This window comes from Ambystoma mexicanum, chromosome 2p (assembly GCF_040938575.1).
Source record: "Ambystoma mexicanum isolate Mex_15411 chromosome 2p, UKY_AmexF1_1, whole genome shotgun sequence".
NCBI lineage: Eukaryota > Metazoa > Chordata > Amphibia > Caudata > Ambystomatidae > Ambystoma > Ambystoma mexicanum.
This window is the reverse complement of record NC_090923.1, coordinates 914240433-914266140: the sequence shown is the minus strand read 5'-3', so window position 1 is coordinate 914266140 and position 25708 is coordinate 914240433. Positions and strand designations below refer to the sequence as shown.

General features: G+C 46.2%; 1 protein-coding gene across 1 annotated transcript in view; it reads right to left on the bottom strand.

Moving 5' to 3' along the window:
- Positions 1-25708, bottom strand: part of RELB (RELB proto-oncogene, NF-kB subunit) — a 738804-nt gene that overhangs the window by 636874 nt on the left and 76222 nt on the right. The gene's annotated exons all lie outside the window — the stretch shown is intronic.

The following is a 25708-nucleotide window of genomic DNA, read 5'->3' as shown; positions in this document are numbered from 1 at the left end:
TCCGGAGTCATGCCAAGTGTTTTAACCTTGCCCGCGACTTCAATACGGGATTCTTTGATTTTAAATGTCTGATAGTCTGATGAGAATTTGGCTCATGCCTGGGTGGATCCAACGACCATTAGCTCGGTCTTATTGCTGTTTAGGCACATCCAATTATTGTCCATCCAATCTTCTATATTTTTATAGAGTTCATTCAATGTAGTACTATCCTTGGCGTAGTCCCCACTCAGTTCTAAACTAGCTGAGTGTCATCAGCGTAGTTCGTAAAGAACACCTGAAGATGATCTAGTAGCTTGTACAAGAATCGGATGTACAGATTGAAGAGCCGTGGTGACAGACTGGCTCCCTGCAGTACGCCTCATAAAATGTTGAATTCAGACGAGAATTTATCTCCCCAATGTACTCAAGAGATTCTGTTCTCGAGGAAGGAGGACAGCCAATTTATTGCTTCCTTGCAACAGTTTGCAACTTTATCAAGTGCTTGTTGTAATAGCTGGTGGTCTAACAGATCGAACACGGCACTGAGATCCAGTAGGACTAGTAGGCCAGCTTTTCCCTTGTCCATAATTCCTGGCATTTTGGTCTGTAAATCCAACATTGCTGTCTCAGTGCTATGTACGCCATGAAAGCTCAATTGTTGTGGGTGTAGGATCTCGTGCCTTTCAACGTATTCCTGAAGCTGTGCTGTTGCTATCTCGTCCATGACTTTAAGTGTGAAGGTACAGTTCGTGATAGGTCTTAAATTGTTAGGATCACGTTGGTCTAGATTAGTTTTTTTTTTTTTTTTACTAGGGATGTAATGGTGACCCTTTTTATATTTTTCGGTACTATTTGGTCACGAAAGGAAGGGTTTACTATTTTAGTGAATATTGGAGCAAATATGTCTGAATGTTCAAGAATGATCTTGGGAGGGAGTTTGTTTTCGGTGCAGGATGATGGTTTCATAGACGCCAGAGTTTTCACAGCATGACTGTAGAAAATTGCTGAAACTGGAATTTCTCCTTGCCTTCGGTGGTCATCATTGCTACAGGTTGACTGGGTTGAGGTTTATTGGCTTGAGGGGATGCTATGCATTCTCTAGCTTTAATGATTTTGTTGGCAAAGGTTACCTGTGTATTCTAATATTCCGATTGGGATGGAGTAAAGGCAGGGGCCAATGCCTGGGGCTTATCTATAGATTTGAGAATTTCAAAGAGTTTGCTAGCTGAATTAGAGGAAGCTTCAATTTGACTATTGAAGTAATTCTTCTTAGCCTCATTGATGTTATTCTTATAGGATTTTTCTAGGTTTTTCCAGCTAGTCTTCTTGCAGTCGGTTGGGTTCTTTAGCCAACATGCTTCACTGCGTTTCTTTTCCTTCTTTAGGATTGTTAGTTCAGAAGTGAACCATTTTTGGTGGTTAGGATTAGGCCTGACTGTTCTTTCCCGGTTAGGAGCTTTTTGATTTATTAGTATGAGCATCTGCTGATCATATTTTTTGATGATGGTGTCACAGGAATCATTTTCATTAATGTCGGCAAGGATGCCGTTTACGCAGAGTTGTAAGTCGGATCTCTCAATATTTTTAAAGTTTCTAGAGAAGACTTGCTTTGCTTCATTTACGGGTTTCTTAGCTGGTAGGGGTAAGTGTAGGTTGAATAATACTTTATAGTGGTCAGTCCATAAGCAGGGGGTAGTCACATAGTTGTTTGTCTCTATGTTGTTAGCGATGACCCAGTTGAGGACCGTTCCACATGGTAGGATCTGAGTTCATTACAATAAACTGTATTTTTTGCAGGGTTTTATCAAGGAAGGTAGCTTCTTTATCTTTTGGGTCTCCACGCCATCGATTTAAGTCTCTAAGGATGATCGTGGATTTATTTAGACCTTTTAGTGAGTTAACAAGATGAATAAGTTCATCATTGAACTCATATTCTAGTGAGGGTGGTCTGTATATGAGTAAGAAATTGAAAGTTGTCGTCTGTGGGACAGTATTTTAGATGCAGTGTCTCGCAGCCTGTGCATGGTGATGCAGTTGGAAAAACGGGCAGCGAGTCTCGTGTTATTATGCCTACCCCACCCCCTTTCCCTCCATTTGTGTAGTGGATGGTAAAGCCCGCTGGTACTGCTAGAGCGCATGTTGGACCTACAGGGTCCTGTAACCATGTCTCTGTGATACACATAATATCAATATTCTCTGTCAGAATCAGATCACGTACACATAAGGCATGTTGGTTGAGGGAGCGTGTATTCAATAGACATGGGTCTTCAGTAATCAGGTGAGTGGATGTTTTGTCATTTTGTTTACATTTGGTTTCTGGCCTGATGGTCTTGTCAGTGGGGGCTTGTGATTGCGCCTTGTGTACTGCTGTCAGCGTACATGAGGTCTCTGGATTGGCATCAGAGTCAAGGGCCGGACACGCTACGTTGCTGCGGACTTGGTCAAGAGTCTCCAGCGCCCGTGCATGTATCGCTCCTGTCCTTTGGAGATCGTATAGGTTGGACAAGAGTTCATTCAGTTTTTCAAGTCCCATTTTTACCTAGCTTTGGTATCTTAGAGATGAAGAGCCGTGAGGGAGCAGAGTTTATGGCCGAGGGTGACGGGAACGGCGAGGACCGGCGCAGACCGGCTTGACGCTGAAGCGCCTGACGTTTCAGAAAAAGCCTGCAAGTGCTCTTGGAAGCTGTAGTTCCCGTTAACAGAGCGCATAAAAAACAGGTCAAAGTACGAGTGCTTACTCATTGCCAATACAAATTACAATACAAATGAAACTAAGTTACCACAGTAAATGCCAGCTGGTGTGGTCTTTAAGTAATGCCTCACTCAGATAGCAAATGCAGCAGTCACGTAACACGAGGTATACGCAAGTTGTTAAATTTATGTTTTCCCCTGAATAGAGAAAAATCTGTCAATCTTGCACTAAGAAAAACAGTTCTAGTAAAGAAGTATAGTAAAGAACCGACCACCTTACATCGAGTGTATGGAGGTTCTTCTCAGCTGAGTTCGAAGGATTTTGAAAGAAAGCGGGTAGTTCAATGGATTGGTTAACATGGAAGTTGGATATGAACTTAGGTGAAAACTTTTGGTGTGTTCTTAGTACCAACTCGTCTTTGTGGATAACAACGAAAAGGTGTTGCACTGAAAGCTTGTAGCTCACTTACTCTTCTTATGGAGGTGATGGCCACCAGAAAAGCTGTTTCGTATGTTAGGTGTTTAAGGCTGGAATTGTGAATAAGCTCAAAGAGAGGACCTATGAGCTTTGAGAGTACCACATTGAGATCCCATCCTGGAGGTGGGTTGGAAATGGGGGGTAAAGTCTCTTTATTCCCTTCATGAAAGCCTTAACTGGGACTTTCCACCAGGACATCTTGTTTTGTTAAGTAGTATATTCGGCTAAAGCCGAGAGGTGAACTTTGATTGAGTTAAATACTAGGGCACAGTCAGAGCATTTAGTGAAGAATGTTAGATGGAGTACATTCAATAGGGTTTACATCTTTTGACTGGCACCATATTACAAATCGTTTTGTTAAAGTAACAGTGTCTGGTGTTAGGTTTCCGTGCCTCCTTGAGGATTTCCATACACGTTCGAGGTAATTTTAAATGACCAAACTCTTATGACTTCTGGAGCCAAGAATCCAAGTTCATAGATTTGAGGATGTGGATGTAACATTGTCCCCCTCCTACGTGTTGGGTGAACATGTTCAAGGGGCACAGGAGCTTGATTGGATTGCACGTCGACAGTTTGAGCAAATGCAGAATCCAAGGTTGTCTCGGCAACATTGGAGCAACCAAGATTAGAGTTTCTTGTTCCTGGTGCATTTTGTCCACTATTCTGCTGAGGGACGGTGTCGGTGAAAAAGCATAAGCAAATTTCCCTGACCAGCTCATCCATAGGGCGATCCCCTTGGATCTGGGTTATAGAAACCTGGATGCGAAGTCTGGGCATTGTGCGTTTTTGGTTTTCTGGCGAACAAGTTTAAAGGAGGATAGCCCCGGAGATATCGGCTAAAATTCCTCAGTTGAGTTGCCACTCGTGTTCTTCGGGTAGGGGATCTCTGCATAGAGAGTCTGCTAGAGAATTGAGTTCCCCTGGAACGTGTTGAGATTCTAGGATACTAGGAACATGTTCTGCTCGAGTTCCCACTTCCACATTTTTCTGGGCTAGCCTGGACAGACTTAGAGAGTTTGTGCCTGCCTGTTTGTTTATGTAAAACATGGAAGTGGTGCTGTCTGTGAGGACTTGCACTGTTTGACTCGTTTGATGCACCTGAAAGGCTTGTATGGCCTCAAGCACTGCTAGTAGCACCCAAAAGGTTGATGTGATTTTGGGCTGTGATCTGCGTCCATAGGCCATGCACTGTGTGGTGAAGTTAATGGGCACCCCATCTGGAGAGTGAGGCGTCTGTTCCAACTATCGCTTGCACTGGAGAATTGTGAAAGGGTTTTACCTTGAACAGATTTTCCTTTGTCAACCAGCGTAGCGCTTGAACTAGGGTTAGCACGACAACCACTACATGATCCCACTGACCGCTTGCTTGAGACCACAGTTTCACTAACCACTCTTGAATTGGGCGCATGCGCAACAGTGTGTGCGGAACCAGGTAAATGCAAGAAGCCATCATCCCTAGCAAGCCCATTGCTTTGCATACAGTTATTTGGTGATCGGCCAGATACTGAGGTATTTGCAGCAGTATGTTTTGTACTCTTCCGTTTGACGGGAAGACTAGCCCGCTTCCATTTTTATGATAGCTCCTAGTAACTGTTCGGTCTTTCTTGGAACAAGACTCGATTTTTTCTCGGTATTTGAGAATCCCAATTGGAACAGAAGATGGATTGTACTTGGGGTATTTTGCTTGCAAATTTGGGGGGATTCCCCAGGTATCAGCCAGATAAGGGTACATTAGGATTGATTCTCTGCGTAAGTGCCCTTCCACTACCGCTAATACCTTGGTGAATACCCTTGGAGCGGAGGCTATGCCGAAGGGTAGCACCTTGAATTTTTGATTTGGTATTTTGAACCGCAGGAATTTTCTGTGCGCTGGGAACCTTGAAATATGAAAGGAACAAGTTACTTACCTGTAACTGTTGTTCTCCAGCATGGGTCTGGCATGGATTCACATGCTCATGAATATTCCCAGTCGTCAGGCCGGGAATCCTCGGTAAAGAAAAAAAATCAGTATCAGTTTCGTTTCTGATCTGTCTTTCTTAGTAGTAACCAATCACTGGTCTATGGGTCATACTGCCCCCAGCCAATGACTGCCCTCTCCCTAAGCCCCGCCTCTGGCAGCCATCCTCAGATTTGGTAGCACGTAAAGTGGCAGTATGACCAAGTGAAGAGCTGCAGAGGGGTAGGAGGGAGGGTTCGCATGTGAATCCATGTCAGACCCATGCTGGAGAACAACAGTTACAGGTAAGTAACTTGTTCCTTCTCCAGCATGGGATCTTGCATGGATTCACATGCTCATGAATATAAGAATACATAGCAGTACACACATGCACAACCACAGGAGGTGGCAAAGGCTCAATATTAAGCATTACATCAAAACTCAACATTAAGCATTTCTTACCTCCTCACCAGGCTCACCTTAAGTGAACAGGTTGCGCAGCACTGCTTGGCCGACCCTGGACTCCTCCCTGGAATCCCAGTCGACGAAGTAGAATCTCGTGAAGGTGTGCGTCGACCTCCACCTAGCAGCCCTGCAGATGTCCAGCAGAGGCACACCAGACAAGAACGCCGTGGTGGCAGCGACCGCTCTGGTCGAATGGGCTCTCGGACGGCCGGGCAACAGTCGGTTCGCCAACCGGTGACAGCCGGAGAGCCATCTGGAAATGGAAGCCTTCGAGAGAGCCTTCCCTTGGTTCACAGGTCCAAAAGTTTACAAACAGCTGTGACGTCTTCCGAAAACTCTTCGTTCGGTCCACGTAGAACTTCAGCACTCTAGCTACATCCAGCGAGTGCAAAGTCCTCTCGGCCGGCGACGAAGGTGACGGGAAAAAGACTGGTAACACCAAGGGCTTGTTGAGATGGAAGTCCGACGGCACCTTGGGCATGAAGGAGGGGTGCGTCCTCAGCACTACCCTCGTATCGTGAAAGGTCAGGTATGGAGGCTTGCAGGATAGTGCCTGGATCTCTCCCACGCGTCGTGCGGAGGCGATGGCCACCAGGAACGCTGTTTTCCACGACAGAAACTTCAACGGGGCCGAATGCAATGGCTCGAATGGCGGACCCATGAGCCTGGTCAGCACCACGTTGAGCTCCCACGCCGGGGCTGGCGCCTTCACCAGTGGGAATGATCGAAACAGTCCCTTCATAAATTCCTTAACCAGGCGATGAGACCACAGGGATGACCGCCCTGTAGTCCTGGTGTATCGGGAAATCGCTGCCAGGTGTATCTTGATTTAAGCATGAGATAGTCCAGTTTTGGCTAGCGACAGAAGGTACAGCAATACTTGAGGGGCCGTAATCCGCAGAGGGTTAATCTTCTGTGCACTGCACCAGATAGAGAACCTCTTCCACTTATGTCCGTAGCACTTGAGAGTTGAGGACGCCCTGGCCTTTGTAAGCAACCCTCTGCAGTCGGCCGGTATATCGTATCCTCCAAACTCTAGTGCTGCAAGAGCCAGGCCTGCAAGTTCAGCGACTCCGGGTCGTGATGAAGAATTGTGCCTCCTTCTCTGGAGAGAAGATCTGCGTCCGTCGACCGCTTGACTGGTGGGGACGCTGACAAGTCCAGAAGGCAGAAGGTCCGGGAACCTGATCTGTCTCGGCCACGCCGGTGCGACAAGGATCATTCTGCACCGGGACCTCTTGAGCTGGTTGATGAGTCGGAACGGCAACAGAGGAAACGCATATAGGAACAGGCCGTCCCAGGGGAACGAGAAAGCATCGCCCATGCTCCTCGGTTGGGGAAACCTGCTGGCGAACCTCTGGCACTTGGAGTTCGTCGCCGTCGCGAACAGGTCGATCTGGGGTTTGCCCCATCGCTGAAAGAGTGGGTCCATTTGATCCTGGCGTAGTTCCCACTTGTGGCACGAGCGCAGCTCTCTGCTGAGTGAGTCGGCAATGGTGTTTTTTATCCCTGCCAGATGAAACGGCACCGGAAACATCCCTTGAGCAACGGCCCAATGCCACAAGTCCTGGGCTTCCTTGGATAGGGCCGGGGATCTGGTTCCGCCCCGCTTCCAGATGTAGAACATCGTGGTGGTGTTGTCGGTGAAGATCCTCACCACCTTGCCCTTGAGTGATGGCAGAAAGGACCTGAGGGCCCGAACATTGCCCGGAGCTCCAGGATGTTGATGTGGAGCGGCTTCTCCTCCGGGAGCCAAAGGCCTCTCGCGTAAAGATTTCCTGGAGGGATGGGGAGCCCACACCGGGAGGCATCCGTCGTCACCGTCGCCTGGTGGGCCGGGGTCTGAAAGTCCGTCCCCGCCGCTAGATGAGCGCGGGTGCCCCAACACCGGATCGCTCGTCGGAAGGTCTCGTTGAGAGGGATCCGGTCCTCGAAGCTGCCAGTCGCTTGAATCCAGCGGGCGTCGAGGAACTCCTGTAGAGGCCGCATCCGATGCCTGCACAGGTGCACGAGATAAATGCAAGAGGACATCATCCCGAGGCGGGACTTGATGGACCTCACTGTGGCCACGTCCGTGGCCAGCAGACGCTGTGCCTTGCCTAGGATGGCCTTTGTCCTTTCCTCGAACGGCGAGGCCAGGCGCGCCACTGTGTCAAGCTTGGCCCCCGGAAACAGTGCGACTTGAGAGGGGACCAGGTGGGACTTGGGGAAGTTGATGGAGAACCCCAGGTCCTTGAGCAGCTGGATGGTCTTCGCTGTGTGTTCTACGGCGAGCTCCCTTGTCCTTGCGCGGATGAGCCAATCGTCCAGGTAGGGGTAGACGTGGATCCCCTGCAGGTGCAGCCGCGCCGCCACTGGAGCGAGGCACTTGGTGAAAACCCTGGGAGCCGACTTCAATCCGAACGGGAGGGCCTTGAACTGGTAGTGCCACCCTTGGACTACGAACCTGAGGAACTTCCGGTGTCCTTTTAGAATGGGAATGTGAAAGTATGCATCCTCCAAATCCAACGATGACAGGAAATCGCCCTCCTCCAGCTGTCCCAGCACGTGCTGGAGGGTGACCATCCGGAACTTCTGTGCCTTGATGTACTTGTTCTTGCACCTTTCTTGAGCATCGCCCTTAGCTCCAACAGCAGTTGAGGCACGTGGTTTCCTTTCTTGGCCATGGGAGGAATGCAGGGGCACTTTTTTAGAAATTTGAGGGCGTGCCTCGGCCAGGGCGTCCAGCACCCAACGGTCGGTGGAGATGGACTCCCACACACTGACGCCAGCCGGCCTCCCACTGGGGTGCTTCGATGGGGGCCCGACGCCACGGTCGGTTCAATCTTGCTTGGAGGACGCCTTGCCGCCTTGGTCTCCATGGCGACGACGGCGGGATCCACCCGACTTGCCTCGTCCTCTTTAGGCTTCCTGCGACGAGGAGCGGGCCGCTTGGCCGTACGTAGAGGAGCCACCGCCGATCCCTTGGAGGCACCCTGCTTGCCTCCGGAGCTCCGAAAGGACGGCCTTCGTTGCTGGAGAACTCCCAGGGCCTTAGCGGTCTCTTTGTCCGCCTTGATGGCTTGGAGGGACTCATCCACTGCTTTCCCCAAACAGGTTGCTCCCGTCGAACGGCATGTCCAAAACCTTGGCTTGTACGCCCTGGCGAAAATCCATCGCCTTGAGCCACCCTCATCGTCTGAGGCAAACGCCGTTGCCTAGCTGACGGAAACTGGTGTCGGCAATGTCCGTTGCCACCGTTATGGCGTGGTCCGACGCCACCTCACCTTCTTGCAAGATCTCCAGGGCCTCAGCCCTCTTGTCGTCCAGTAGGAAGTCCAACAGGGGGGGCAATCTTGTACCATAACTCCCTGTCGTAGCGGGCCACGATCGTGAGGGTATTGGCCGTCTTAATCGATGTTGCCGCCGACGAGATAACTCGTCGTCCCATTGCATCCAGCTTCTTTCGTTCACCGTCCAGCGGGGAAGTTGACGTTGAGGCCAATGCCCCCCCCCCCGCTTTCTTCTTGGCCGCCGCTGAGACGACAGTCAGGGGTCGGTTGCGCCCCAAGGCACAAAAGGTGCCGCGTCGGGGACCCGGTACTTCTTCTCGTACCGATCCCTCTTGGCAGGCGTCGTAGACAGGGTCTTGAGAAGGGTGAGACCCTCGTCCCAGATGTCATCCAGCAATGGCACCGCGAGGACCATCTTCCTTTTGGCCTTGCGCCGTTGGTAAAGGAAACCTTCCTTCTTCTCTTCGGGGCAGAGCTGAAACAGCTCAGATGCCCTGGCGATCATAGCGTGGAAAGACCCGATCTCATCGGGGGGGAGGCCCGTGCTGGAGGCGATGGGAGCTCCGTCCTGTCATCGCCGCTGTCGTCATCTGTACCCGTCATGGCAGTGTCCGTTCCCGTGTCATCCCCAGGTACGGGGGACATGGGCAAAGGCTGAGCAGGCCACGAGAGCTGAAAAGGTGGGGCTGGATGGGTCTGTCTTCTCTTGTTTGGGGGACTTCCCGACGGGTCTGGCTCTGGCTCCTCCATCGGGCCTGGTTCCGGCTCCTCCGTCGGTGGTAGGGGCGATCTCGTCCTTATCTCCGAACATAAGGATTGTATTGCCAACAAAATGGCCACCGAGTTGTCCTGCGGCTCCGGAAGCAACGGGCGCAACGGTTGACTAGGAACCTCGCCTGCGCCGCTGGCGCTCTCATAGTCCCTTTCGTCGGGATTCCTCCCGCGGGAGCGGGCCTCTTCGCCGACCTCGTCGAGGCCCTCCAAGACTTCAACCAGTTCCTCCTCGGAGGCTGTGTCCGTGTCCACAATGGCCACTGGCTCCTCCCCCCCTCTTTTTCCACCGGGGTCTTCAAGGGGGTCTTCTCGATGGGCCTGAAAGAGGCTTCTCTCCGCGGTGGCAGGGAAACTCTGGGCCCCGAGGTCGCCTCCACTGGTGTAGGCTCCTCAGGCTGCGCCAGGGCCGCCGCGACTTCCTCGATAGAGGCCTTGGCCGGGTGAATCAAGGCCTTCACCACCTTCTGCGGGCCTGTGGCCTTCACCTTGGGGCGAGGGTCACCGCCTCGGTCCCCCTCGACTGGATCCTTCGAGATCGACCGGGGCCTCTCCAGAAGCTTCGCGGGGTTCTCGGCCTTCCTCTTCCCTGAGCCAGAGCGTTGGCTCGTGGTTGATGGCGCTGGAGAGGACGGGCCCTTTCTGGCAGCAGAGGAGCCCGACCGTTCGGCGCTCCCGGTGCCCAAGGACTTGCGGTGCTTTGCCTTCTGTTGGGCCCCTGTCGCCGGGGCGCCCTCACAGGATTTAGAAGACTGCTCGGACTTCTTCTTCTTCTTCTCACCTGACGGGCTCTTTCCTTCCAGCCAGTTGTAGAGATGAAGATGCCGGTCCCTGATGGTCCGTTCCGACATGTTCCCACAAAACGCACAGTCCTTCTCCACGTGCATTTTGTCCTCATGAAAGCAGTAGAGACATTTCCAGTGCTCGTCCTCCTTGAACACATTCTGCAGCTGGCATCCAGGGCAAACTCTGAACAGCTTTCCGGGCATCGAGCTTCCTTTCTCCTGGGCCATGTCCGGGTAGGCCGCAGAAACTTCTGGACTCCTCCAAGAAGCGTAACTCGACGAAAACTTCACCCTTGAGGGGTGTAGAAAATCCGAAACGGGTCCCCGTTGATCGGATGTAGACACGGTGGAGCTTGAGGCTCTATTTGACAGAAAAATTAGAAAATCTCTCTGAAATAGCGCGAAAATGCAGCAAAAAGCTTGAGAGCTAAACACGAGGACTCCCAACACTTGAGCAAGCAGTAAAAATCTGAGGATGGCTGCCAGAGGCGGGGCTTAGGGAGAGGGCAGTCATTGGCTGGGGGCAGTATGACCCATAGACCAGTGATTGGTTACAACTAAGAAAGACAGATCAGAAACTAAACTGATACTGATTTTTTTCTTTAACGAGGATTCCCGGCCTGACGGGGAATATTCATGAGCATGTGAATCCATGCAAGACCCCATGCTGGCGAAGTATACATCTTTCATGTCTAAAGTTGCCATGTAGTCCCCCCTGTTTTAGCAGTGGGATTACTTCCTGTAGCGTATGCGTGCAAAATTTGTGAGGCTTGACATATGTGTTCGCAGGGCGCAGGTCTAGGACAGGGCGCATTGTAAGGTCTTTCTTTGGCACAAGGAAACACAAGGAAGTACATTGAATAGATACCCTTGTTTACCTGGTTTGCCAGGACGATTTCTATGGCATCCTTTAGTAGCAGTACATTCACCTCTTCCAGCAGAATGCGCTGTTCCTCCCGCATCATTTGTCTCTTGGCGGGTGGTTGGGTGGTGTTTGTATGAGTTCTATGCAATAGCCTCTCGCCACGGTATAAAGTACCCACTTTTCTGACGTGATCCCCTCCCATGCCCTGGTAAAATGAGAAATGTGACCTCATACTGGAGAGGCGTGGGAGGGGACCTGGAGCGGGTGGTCATTGCTTGGGTGGGGGGCAGGGAGTGTAGCCTCTGGAGGAGGATATGCCTCTACTTCTCGACCTTCTGTGGCCCCTTTGAAAATGTTGTTGGGAGGATTGCCCCTGCCAGGAACCCTAAGATGAAGTCTGGCCACCCTGCTGGTAATTAGAGGACCGCTTTGAGTTTTTTCCTCTAAAACTGTGTGTATTAAATGTGCCTCTCTGAACAAATGGTGTGAGCTGTCCCAGGGGTTTGAGGGTGTCATACTCCTCCTGAGCACTTTTCAATGCGCCCTCAACCATTTTTCCAAATAAGGCGTTATGCTCAATTGGCATATGGCTTGGGTTTCCAGCTTGAAACCTGATTGACGTAGCCATGCATGGCATTAAATGAGGATACCCTCAGCTACTATGCGACCTGCGTTATCTGCTGCGTCCAGATTATTTTTCCAGAATGAAGCTTGCCACCCGTTTACCTTGAGCTACTCGTTATAAAAGCTGTGTTTTCCGGGGCTCTGTGGCAGAGTCTATTTGTTGTGAGATCTCGTCCCACTTGTGGCAATTATAACTCGCCAGGAGCGTAGTGTTGTTGGATATCCTTACTGAGGAAGCTTCTTTCATGCCCAGTGTGTACATTTGGTTGGTCTCCTTGTCAGGAGGGGATTTGTCAAAGGCTAAAGGTGTGCCTGCTCTTTTCCTTGTGGTGGTTACCACAAGAGTCCCCCCTGCTGCACAATGGGTCTGACAGGGCTGGTCGAAACATCTTCTCAATGCGAGTTTTGACTGCCCTTCTCAGGTTAGAGGTAAGTAAAGATGGGTAAATGTGCCAGATCGACTTGAGCAGTGCAATGAACTTTGCTGCAGATCTCTTATCTCAGCGGCCGACTTGGGCCTCCTCGGTATCGATTTAAAAATGTTCTGAAGCTTTTAAAAGAAAATCATTATAGATATTATCCACAGGGGAATCAGCCACAGGTTGGTTAATATGGTCTGGAGATTGAATTATGTATAAATCATTATCAAAATATTGGTCTTTATCCTCTATGTCCCCTTAGTCTCTCTGGTATGCTACAGAGCCAGGGTCCTGCGAATCTGACATGTCAAAATGGTATAGGTCATCAGATCTGTTTTGAGAGGCAACGTTACTAGGCTGTGCGGTGCCTAGGCTGGGTCTTTTGGCGTTGGGCTGCTTATTAGCTGCTTCACCTTGAGGGGGCCCCTGGAGGTTGGTAAATTGATCAGGGTTCATTGAGTGGAGCTTAGTAAAACTGTGGGAACAGGGGTAGGGAAAGGCTCTTGTGTAGAGGGTTGTTTGTTGTACATTGCCCCTTTACACTTTGTAACCAGTGTTTCTGAGGATAGGGACGTCGAGAATTTGGAGTTTTTCGACGTTTTGGATTTGAAGAGAGTGTTTTTTAGTACATTCTCTCATTTTTTAATTGCTAACAAAGCCCGTCAGCGCGTCTTTCGACACACGGTCGGTGGCACCCGAGGACTTCTCTGATTTACTCCGATTTACTTAAGGTGTCGGAAACAGACTTCAGCGTCTGTTTTGGGGTCCTGTCCTGTGGCGAACGCGATGGCCCAGAGGACAGGGACTTTTCAGACCTTCCCTTCGACAACTAGTGTGGTTTATCTCTCAACGAAGCGGTCGACTGTCGGCCATGGGGGGTGCATTTAGTGTGGCGTGCGGTGCTTGAGCCACTGGGTGTTGTATCCATAGTAGAACCGCCGGCCTGCCTGTTGGCAGTCGGGGGCTCGCATGCGGGAAACGGTAGAGTCCCAATCGCCCTCAGCGACACTTAGGACGCCAATGCTGGAGGCTCCCTCAACATCCAACACAGCCTCAGCCTCCATGGCATGATGGGCCCAGCGTTTAGTCTTCTGGTTCTTTAGTGTCTTGGGTCAAAACAGTTTACAGGACTTGCACTGTTTTAGCAGAATGGTCTCTAGGAAGGTAGAGATTAGACACCCTGTTTTGAGTCCTTGCAGAGAAACTTCCTGTTACAGGAAGGATAACATTTAAACAGTGTGTTTTCTATAGCATGGAATGATTGCAGCTCAGTGATGTAACAGGAAGAAAAGAGAAATAGGCATTCTCTCAATGAGATGAATTATGACCTCCCCCCCCCACTCTCCCTACTGTGCAGGACCGAGGCCCGTTGGGGCCTAGGTAGGCCGCAGACAAAGTGCGTTGAGATGGGTGAGTAGTTGCCGTCGACAAATGTTCTTGTCCTCGAAATCAGTCGCCAGAGATCTTGCGGTGTACGGCCGTCGAAAGGATAGAAATAAAGTCCAAACATAAAGGCGTTAGCCAGAAGAAGGAACTGCGCAACTTGTGTCAGACTATGATGGCGGAAAAAACAATCTGAGGGACCTAGACGCATGAAGGACCATGGGTACAGGAGACGTCACACTAGGGATAGTATTACTCGCACACCCTATTGACGTCCCTTTTCGAGTTTCGAAAACAAAAAATGTAATACTCTGCGGCTACCACTCGATGTCGACCTATGGATAGCATGTGATCCAAGCAGATCCACAAGCCTCAGAAATAAATATATATAAAATTATAGTGCAGGGAAATCAAAAAAAGAGATCTAAGCCAGAAAACACTGGACTATATCTGGATGTCATCTTCTTGGTCAGAAATTGATAGCCTGAAAATTCACAAGACGTCCAATAGTGATCATCATCTACTAGAACTAACCTGGTCATTGCAACGAGTAGTTAACTCGAAGGAGTACATCTGGCCAGTGGAAATAAGTCAAGGAGGCAATAGACTGAGAATTAATGGGTGCCTTATAAGCTCCTTGAGACAAAGGCTAAAAGGGAGCTTGAGTTCAATTATCCTCAAGAATAAACTACGCACCCTTTCTCATTCAATTCTGCACTAAAACGCCCAAAGTTCCAGTCTCAACGAAAGAAACATGTCTTTAGCGCTCAAGCAAGCCTGGAGAAAAAATAAAATGAACAACAAGATCAGACACTTAAAAAAGACAAGCTGTGAACACGATATCTCCTTAGGCATAAAGAAGCGCAAAATGAAATATCATAATTGGCTCAAATCTTTTAGGATAATAAGAGACCAAGAACATGCAGAATCTATTCTGAATTTGATTGCCCAACACAAATCCATAGAAATTTGGAAAATTCTGAATAGAAATTCAAGTTAAAATGCAAGACTGGTAAATGGGATCTCTATGTCAGCTTGGGAAAATCATTCAAAAGTGTATTTAACGATGGCCACTATCGTTCTGACTTCGTGATTCCAGTCAGTATGGAGCCCTGGGATGTCTGTGAAACCAATGTGAACATTGTAAGCATGATTCCACAATTAAAGAATTATCGGGCTGCGGGTCCCGATGGACTGACCAACATAATGCTAAAGGCAAAAAAAGAAGTATGGGCTGACTTCATTGTGGAGCTTTTTTTTCTCATATCCATCTCAAAGGAAATTCCGACTTCTTGGAAATCAGCAGTAATTATTCCTATATTCAAAAAAGACAATAGGCAGGATCCTGTTAACCAACGCCCTATTGCCCTATTGGATATAATAGGTAAGATCTTTGCCACATGCTTACAACACAAAATTACTGTTTGGGCCACCAACATCGGCCTCATGGATTGCCGTCAAACTGGCTTTACCAAAGGAGTTGGAACTGAAGTAAACTTACTAATTGTTATTCTTTTGAGACTTGAAGCCATGAAGTCTCATAAAAAACTGTTTATGGTTTTCATAGACCTGAGACAAACTTTTGATACCATCAATCGCACAAAACTTTGGAAAAAGTTATCAGCATGGTTTTGTCCGCTACCTCTACTTCATCCGTTGATGGCTCTACATAATGAAACATCAATCAGAGTGCGCATCGACGGGAGGGGTCAATTGACGAACGAAGTACAAACAACAAATGGTGTAAAAAAAGACTGCCTTTTGGCAGCGCTACTGTTTAAACTTTACATTTCTGACATCTCCGATGTTCTCAACAGTGTTCATTGTTTTCCACCGAAGCTAAATGGCCCACAGATCAGCTGGGCCCTCTATGCCGATGACATTGTGCTATTTGATCAAACCGAGATCTGGTTACGACTACTACTGACCAAATGAGCCTCTTACCTACAAGTTAATGATCTCGCAATCAATGCTTGTAAATCCAAATGTATAGACTTTGGGGCAAAACAGCAATCCATTGGCAAAACCTTTAAATGGACTGCAGCGGGTGAAACAATTGAGTCTGTTTCAGTTGTCATTTTTGCAGTGATTGACTATCTTGACAAGATTTTGGACCATGAACCACTATCAGGAAAATGAACTAAGTAGCTTAATATTGTCAAAAGGAATCGGGATGTTCATTGTCTGGAAGAAGTGTAAGAGATGGATGTAAATTCTGTGTAATTAAAGTTTTGTAATAAAAGTAATTGTTACTAAAATAAATAAATAAAATGTATTGCTAATAACTTTGCACTTCACAATGAATTGGGCTGACATTTTGCAGACAATTTTGTATGTACAGACGCAAGGGTCATGACATGATGACTTGTGTGCTGATGAGTGAGGATATGAGCAGTGCATTGGCTATTGGAAGACCTGGAACCACAATTTGCAATTTTTCCACTTTCAGCTTTGTATCCACCTCAATGCACTGCACTAGTGTACTGGAAGGCCTGGAATGAGAGTGCATATTTCAACACAACATTTTTCTCTGTGCCAGTCTAGTCTACCTGAAAATATGGAAAGAGGCATATTTCAGAACTACAATTTCCTGCAATCCATGAGGCCAGTCTCCCGAAGACCTAAAACCTAAACATGCAGCTATGAACTTTTGGGATTCTGTGATGTTGGAGATCACGCAGCCATTAACTACATCTCACACATTGCATTCTATTGATAAGGCCTTGGAAACTACATCTTAATGACCTACTGTAAATTATGGGGATTGAAACTGCACTCTCCAGACTAGTTTGAAGAGTATCCACTTAGATTATTAAATCTAGAAGCTGGAACCACTGCACAGGTGCCCTCAGTACATTAAGCACCTGCTTAAGCAGTGCTGATCCAATGCAGCATGCCAATGTATCCCTCTTTTCCAGCAGTTCACTGTGCCCACCGATTCCTGACATAATAAATTCTAGGATTGTGTGCTGCTCTCGTTACTGTGAGGCAGTGCACCATCTCCTGCTTTCGTAAAATAGTTTTAAAAGCTGCTCTGCCATTTGCATTTTGGTTTACATCACACAGTTGTCTTTTTGTGGTTGTCAGCCAGTCCAGATTTGTTTGCAGTCTGCTACTTTCAGACTTGTATTTACAAGAGGAAAATCAAAACAAAACGCCAGAATGCAAAATAAAACCCTGCCTGGTGAGTGAACTCACCCCCGGCAAGGGACAACTTGGGAGAACCATTAAAGCAAATTGCAAATTTACTTCTAAAGCTAGGGCTAGTTTCAATGCACAACTATTTGTGACAAATTGATTATTCAACAGCTGGAGGCCGACAGCCCCACAGTTTCTTTCATTTCTACTTTTTCCTTTACTGATTTTCTAGTCCTGGATAGATTGCTCAATAAACACAAACCTGGCAGGGTAGCATTTAGGCCAGCATGCAAGTGCTCGGCTCCAGGTTGAAATACATAACATCACTTTAATTATAAAGTAGCTGCAGAACAATCTATTTTTTAAACTTTTTTTATTAAAGTGTTCTTGGTAACAAAAAGAAAGATGAGCAATAATCATAAATATTTCCAATACAATATATACAAATCACATTATAAATTGCAATATGTATCATACAAATACTAAAACATAATTTGGGAAATATCGCAATTACCAGTCAAACTATCACCAAATCCCAATCCAAAACCATTCATCTTCAGTGCAATTTATCCTAGTTCATTTACAAGTAATTTCCTGCCAAATAAAATACAAATTAGAATTCAAGACATGGTTCCCGCCAGAATTAATAGACCACGTATGGTCACTCTCTAAAAAAATCTATACGCATAGTTCGGTCATTTGGCAGTTTAGGACAGCTTGACATCAAGTTTCAATTTTACACAATCGACATAGCCGGTTTTCAAAAGGGATACTCTTCCAGGTACCTATCCTACTAAAATTCGGAAGCAGTCCTAACTTTAGGAGTAAAATAAATCTTTTAATCCTATTATCATTTTCCTTAAAAATATATTTCAAAGTCGAATTAACAGGAAATGCTTGTTTCACATAATCTCCATATCTCCTTTTCTGGTGAAGTATTCTCAAGTTATTGTCTCTCTCCCAGATTTATGACTTTTGTTTAATCTTTTCGATTGCAACTCCAAAATTAATGGGATAACCAACTGTGTAGTCTATGCCATCATAAAAGAGAGAGCAGGATTTCAGAGCAACCAGAACTACACAATGTTTCAATATATTAAAAGAGGAGTATGTCCTTCAATTAATATCTTCATTAAAAGAATACCCAGGGCTATTTTTTTCAAGGTCTGCATAGCCATGCATCCTAGCTCACAACATATTGCTTCAATACGAGTGGAATTGGGTAATCCAAGCGTAGCACGCCATCATTTCCCTTCTAACTTATTTATATACTTTTACCAGGCCATCCGTAGAGTAGCTCCCTGTATGAGGATTTTTAACTCGCCCCATGCTTTTGCAGGATTTTAGCCGTTGACACGGTCAGCCATGCCATCCTGCTCAACCGTCTTTGCGATAACCTGGGCATCACCGTTCAGGCCCTGGCGTAGCCGACTTCTTCTCTCTCTGATCGACCCTCCCTGTTCCAACTCTGGTCCTTCCTCTCCTCTATCTTTATCTCTACCTCTGCCTGCCTGTCTGCTATCCAGGAGTGGTGTGCCGCTAATGATCTCTGCCTTAATGCCAGTAAGAATGAGATTCTCATCAGCACACCCGCTCCCTCCTTTCCGGTCACTCTCTGGCCGGCCTCTCTTGGTCCTCTTCTTGCTCCCACCTGCGAGGCTAAAAACCTCAGGGTCATCTTCGACTCCACACTCTCCTTCTCTCCTCACATCTCTGACGTCTCCAAGAAATCACACTACCAGCTGCACCTCCTCAGAGGTATTCTTCCTTTCCTCTCCTTCCCCCAGAAGCTCACCATCTCCAGAGCTCTGGTTCTCTCTATGTTGGACTATTGCAACAGCCTCTTTATAAATCTGCCTGCTTCTTCTCTACGCCCTCTGCAACTGACCCAAGAAGAGGACTGCTAGACTTTTCCTGGGCCTCAAGCCCAGGGCTCGTATCTCTCCAGGACTGAAATCTCTTCACTGGCTCCTAGTGGCTTCAAGGATTAAGTTAAAAACCCTCTGCATTGTCCACAAGGCCTTCTAGGGCATGGGGTCTCAATACCTTCAACTCTCTCTTCCTAAATATCTTCCTTCTCAAGCTCTTCGCTCATCCGCCTCCAAATCCCTCAGAGTCAGTCGCTTCTCCAACGGGTTGGTGGTAGCTCTCTTTCTTTGGCTGGGGACTCCCTCTGGAAAAGCCTCCCTGACTCCCTGAAAACTTGAGAACCACCATCTCCAGTTCTAGAAACACCTAAAAACCTTCATCTTTGCTTCTGCTTTCTCTCCTCCTCTCCCCTGCTGAATTCCTGGTTGAAACTGTACTGGCTTCATGGCCACCCTCTGATCTCGGGCACAGGCCCCCTCCCCTGCCTGTTACACACCTGCACTGCCTCCTTGGCAACCACCGCATTTGGGGACTGTTTTCTGTATCCCTACAGTCCCTCACCAGCATTGACACCTGATGTCTGCACTTACCCTTGCACTTGCCACCAGCTGTCCCTACTTCCCTTATTGCTTATTTATTCTATTACCCCATGTACTGCACTGACCCCACCCCCTTCCCACTCCGCACTTTTCCTCTTCCTCATCCCCCTACACTTGCGTGTTCTGAATGACACTTGGCCTAGTAGGATCGCTGTCTTCCCTCTGTTCCCCCTCGCTTGCCGCGTCGCGCCTTGACACGCTTGGGTATAGGCGGATTATAAATGCCATATCATATATCATATCAATGCTAGTAGCAAGAATATTAATCACTAAAGTAATAGTGATACACATACCTAAATATGTGTAGTTGATTACTTCTGATAAATTTCATTTCAAAGTTTCCATACATATTTATTAGGCGTACACCTTCTTAATCATCATTTTAGTTTTTTTGTAATTTACGCACAAATGATTCTTTTCAGCATGTTTCTGAAGGGTCAGCTCCCTTTTACTCCCATTTGGGTATGATCAATTAGAATAGTGTCATCTGCATACATCAGGCAATTGACATGGTGATAACCAACGCGCATGGGAAAACTCCGACATTTGTCAATTTACCCCTTAAGATCAGCAACATAGCCAGGCTCCGTGTCCCTCCTGATTCAACCTAAACTGTACCATAGTATCGAAATAGAGGGACTTCACAAAATGCAAGTTAACTGTATACAAACCCCAAACATGTAATTTTTCCCATAACAGCCTGACTACCATATGAATACGCCTTTTCATAGTCAACTAAAGCAATGTGCATGACCATCCGTTTAGTACTCCGAGTCTCTCGCATCAGATCATTCGAAATACAGAGATTGACAGTAGTACCAACCCCTTTCTTGAACCCATTCTGGTGAATACCTCATATTTTCCCTCTTAATCTATTCATTGCTTCTCTGAAGGATAAACACTGAGACTATTTTGGCAGTAGAATCTATCATTGCCAATAAACGATAATTCTCTGGTTTATCTTGAAGACGATTTTTATATATCGGTATAAGAATTGATTTGGTCCAATTAACAGGGACTTTATCCATATTCACCACAATTTAAAATATACTGTATAATTTCAGTCCATAAAAGAGGGTCCTTTTTAATTACTACAATAGCCAAACCATCAGGGCCAGTATCCCTAGATGGTTTCATTTGTTTTATTACACTATCAATATCTTCATTTGCGACAAACGATAATGTTTTACTAATTTGTGGTCATCTGGATCTACATTCAATTTCTTTTCATCTTTGTAGAAATTCTTACAAATATAATTATCCCATGACCATTCTGAAATAGGATTGACCTCATTTGCGTCCTTAGTCAATAGCTGATTCAGTTTTATCAATGCCCACATTTTTTGTGTATCATTTGATCTAAGGCAAAGCATAAGCCACTGACTAGTTGCAACAGAACCCTTTTGCCAGTTTTTATAGCCAGTATTCAATTTAGTGATCGCCCTTATTTTTTCATGAGCAGTATTATCACCCTTTTTACTTGCTTCATGCTGACCTTCAATAATGTCTTCTTCTCAACCATAGCCATGTCATTAAAATGATTATACCCTTTAAGGTTTTCTTCTTACTTGCATTGTTTAAAATATTCTCAATTAAAATGTTATAATAATGAAAACCGCTAAAACTGGAGAAACCATCAGATAAATGATCCAAAATACATTCATTAAATACACAAATATTTCTTTCAGACCAAGTTACTGTATTGTCCATCCCACTGACCTGATAATTCCCTATTAGCTGATTATAGGACCTGCTAGTATTATATGAAATGTAACATTAATGGCTGCATGGTCGCTAAAGCATGTGTATGTGTGCCTATATTCACTTAATATAGTCAGTATCTCTTTTGGTACCAGTACAAAATCCAACCAAGCACGTTCATTAAAGCTATACCAAGTGTGAGTTGCAATATTCTGGCTCATCGGTTGACCCAAATCATGGGCAAAAATAAAATAAAAGCCAATTACCTGGATTACGTTCCAATTCCTCAACTCTAGGTATTGACACCATGCTGATGCTTAGTATCCAATATAGGAAGGTTACTATAAAAATAATTATTTCTAAAAAACTAATAAGCAAACACGCGCTTGAAATCCGGAATAGCGAGCTCATTAGATCATAACTACACCAAACACTCACCATCCCATATCACTATGCTTACTCTCTACTCTAAACCAACACACAATTAGAGTGCAGCTACACCCCTCGATCAATTTCGGCTTAGCTGCTCACATACGAACATTACTCCATGAACACATTCTAATAAAACGCAGCTACACCCCACGAAAACCGGCCTAGCTGCACACATATGCGTCCTACACAGGCCTAACGCAGCCAGAACCCACTTTTGTTGTCCATCCTCTAGACTGCACACATTCAACTGATATCAAATACCATCACACCTAATGCTAGGCTGCAGCTACCATCAGGCAATTGCATCGGCTGCGCACGTAATTGGTGCACCCAAGTACCCTATGACACCTTAATCTCTCAACTGACCTGGACTACGGTCCCCGAGGGCGTTCAACCTACCAGCGCTTTGAGGTCATACCAATGATATATAGAGCGCTATATAAATTCCAAATAACAAAAAAAACCTTGGATAGTTGAGGTCACCGACCAATATATATCCACCTTCAGTGTTTTCTGATGTCCATTGTTATAGTATTAGATCAATTCTATTACTATCATCTGACATTTTACTACTTGGAGGATTATATATATTTATAACCAAAATCTCATATCTCCTTCCATTAGATGTATTTATCATGACAGCAGTCACAATATTAGTATTTGAGGCTCCAGTATCAAATTGCACCATAGGTATAGTATTTTTTATATCAATTAACCCGCCAGAGGGTCTCCCTATCCCACCAAGTGGGGCCACTATCTCAGAGGAGCTTCCTGCTTTCTTTCTATGTATCCCATGTTATTTAACTCACTAATATGTTTCCTGATCATTTCAGCAACAATAGGGGAGACTAAGTGTACTTTAGTCCAGTTTCATCAGAAATAAGTTCTGGAAACTTCACCAATTTTATCTCTCTAGTGGTGATCACCCTTAAAATCAACAATCGTATGCAAGATGGTCAATACATTACCGAGATTCAAATACGGGTTCAAACTAGTAGCCCTCAGTTCCCAGAGCTTTATTTTGTTTGACAAACATTTAGTACTCCATTGCTCCTCTAGTGTTACATGCAGCCTATTGGAAAAATAAAATCCACCGATTTTGGCTGACTCGCCACATTTTCCCTCTCAACTATAGGAGCATCATCCCCATTGTTTGTATCTTCCATTTACTGTTGCGCATATGATCTCATATTGAAAGTTGTTTGAGTAGTGATAGAATTATTATTCGTTTTTATCCATGCATTAGGATTAGTGGATTGTGGTCTCTTTCTTGTTTCTGTAGGAACAGGAGGTTTTATAGTAACACTCCAAGCAGTAAAAGGGAGTTATCGACTTGTAGAATTTCTGATTGAGCATTAACCTCTAAAAAAGTCAGATCACTAACAATATTATTAGCACGAGTCTGTGTATTTCGTGTTATAGTTCCATGGTTAATAGCACAAGGGGCCTTAGTGGTTAACATGGGGTGCTTTGCCTTACCTCTTCTATGTCTCTAATAATTCTTAAGAGCTCCCAAGTTAAACAAAATCATAACAGTGAGAATCCATCAGTTCAATGACATCCTCCTAATATACATTTTCATTATTTATATCCTCTTCCATAATAACTTTACTGTTTATTGATAGGGGACAGTCATCACAACCCTCTTGGGTCACGCTAGTTTCAGATGAATGTTCCTTGCGAGTTTCCCCTTTCTGAGCAGCTTCCAGCACTGTGTATACTAAGCATACCAGTCCATCCTTTATTATTTGTTGTTTCATGTATAAATTATTACAAATTGCTAGTATACCTTTTAGCATTACCAGCATTTCAGACTCCATAGGGGGTTCCTCTTCCAATGACTCCGAAGAGAAGTAGGAGCTAGAGGCTGGGGAGGAAGCAAACTCTTTCCGCTATTTAGACCAAATCGGTAGATTTGGACAGATTGATGATAGCGTCTGGTATATTATTCACATCTTCCAATCCCAAAGGAGACATGAACATTATTACAGGCAAAGTACTCAGTGTATTTTTGTAATCTGAAAAGCCTATTCAATAAGGAATTGTTGTCAAAAGGTCATTTATTTAGCGATTCTGTATTTCTATTTAGTACTTCCACACCAAATACCACAATTTCACAATTTCATCATCTTGAATTTCACTCACTGGGTTATGTATCTGTACTTTAAAGTACTCTGTGATTTTATTTTGTGTCATATTCGAGATACTTCTTTCCTCATTAACAGCATTAATAACTGCAGCTGTAGCTTCCTAACCCACCAATTTAAAACTTTTTTCTGTTTTAATAGTTTTTTCCACTCTAAGAGCTCTGCTACAAGCCGACTGAACAGTACTACATTATGGGTACTCATTCCCAGAGGCTGGCATAATGGATCAATCTTGCAACATTAATTGCACCAAATACTGAAGTACTGCACAGATGCAATTATTTCAAGTCCGGATCACCAGTCGCTCCATCAGTATTGTGGGAAAGTTCAATTACTGTGCTCAGAGGGAACGCCAGACTTGCTCGACGGGCAGGCTGAGTCCTACCCTTCCCTGTCCCCCGACATAACAGAATTGTTCCAGAGTTACTCAATGTCAAGATCACATCAAAATCTCTACTGGTTTCACCATCTACATAGGTCCACATGGGGCACCCGTAGTAAACTCAATTGGTGCCAGCAATATTCAGGTTTAATTTTCTGGTGGTATTTAAAATATCCGACCCCTTTGTATTAATCTGTCATCCTCTGTGGATCTGCCAATAGACGGACCAAACAGTAAGCCTTCAAAAGCAGTCGGTATAACTTACAATGAGTTTGAAATCCAAAATAGATGTAAAAGAAACTCACCCTACCACTTGCTCCACTGGCCCTGCGGACAGTGAGACATTACTCGCAATGGAACTTTCAATGTGGCTTCTTTCTTCTTCTTGCTGAAATATTTTATCCATCAGCAGTGATTTTCGATACCGAGGCTTGAGCCTCATTACTCCATCTTCTCGGTGTCAGTGTGTAGTCGTGGGTTGGATTTCTTCATGGTCTGCATGGACTGGTCACTTTCACAGGGTCTTTGCCATGATGGGCCATGGGTAGTGGTCAAAAGGGTTTGTGGCGGTGGCAGGGAGTCGTCTGATCAGACGATTTGGGTTCTGATCCAGCCCTTGGCAGAAGTTCTTGCTTAGCTTCACTAGAAGTTTGTCCAACATCTCTGTGTCCAGTTCTCTGTGAAGGTCAACTATCCTTGTTAAGAGTGGAGCTACAGCCGATATCCTCAGGGCCTTGTTCTCGACTATCTGAAGACTTCCGGTGTCGCTCAACGTAGGCCATCCATGTTGGGGAGGCATACACCAGGGTATGTCTGATGATCGCCTTGTAGACATTGATCTTTGTACACAGGGGCATGGACTTTGTCTTCAGGAGTGGGTACAGCGCTGCCATCTTTCCTGATGCCTTCTGCAGAGTATTCTCGATATGGCTTCCCCCAGTTTAGTTTGCTGTCCAGGGTCACGGCAAGGTAGCGGCTGCTGCTCACGCACTTGATGGTCTCCCTGTTGAGGGTGATGTGCGGGTGGCCCTTAATATCTTCTTTCTGGTGAACAGCATGGTTGTTGCATTGCTGGTGTGGAGTTCTATCTGCCAATCACTGTACCATGTCGGGATGGCATCCAATGAAGGTTGCAGGTTCTTCACCACTTCCTTTTCACTGAACGACTGGGAGAGGACTGCAACATGGTCCGCATACAGTACCAGGTCGGTCTTCTGGAGATCTGACGGGATATCGTTGGGGAAGAAAATGAACAAGAAGCACACTGGCTTGAATTGGATGTGATGAGGACATCTCAGACCGCATGACGACATGCAAGGTACAGTCTCACAGGTAGCTCGCAATCGTCTTCACCAGGTAGTTCAGAAATCCTAGGCTGATCATCTTGTGCAGCAGTCCCTTGTGCCAGACTCGGTCAAATGCTTTGGCAGCATCCCAGAAGACGATTCCTGTGGACTTGATGTTGAATCCGTGGCTGATGGTGTACACCACTCAGCAGCTGATGGGTCTTTGCATGCTTTTTTCGAAAATCCAAACTGCTCCTTTGCTAGTAGATTTCCTTCAGATGCAAAGTCGCTAAGGCGGGCGAGGAGGACCGTCTCCAGGAGATTTGATAACCCAGAAAACATGCTGATGGGGTGGTAGTTTGCAGGATCCCTCAGTGGTTTGCTAGCCTTTGGGTATAGGATGACCCTTGCTTTCTTCCAGGATCTCGGGAAGTGATGGAGTGTCATCCATGGATCTCTGTGAGGTGTTCCATTGATGCCAGCGGG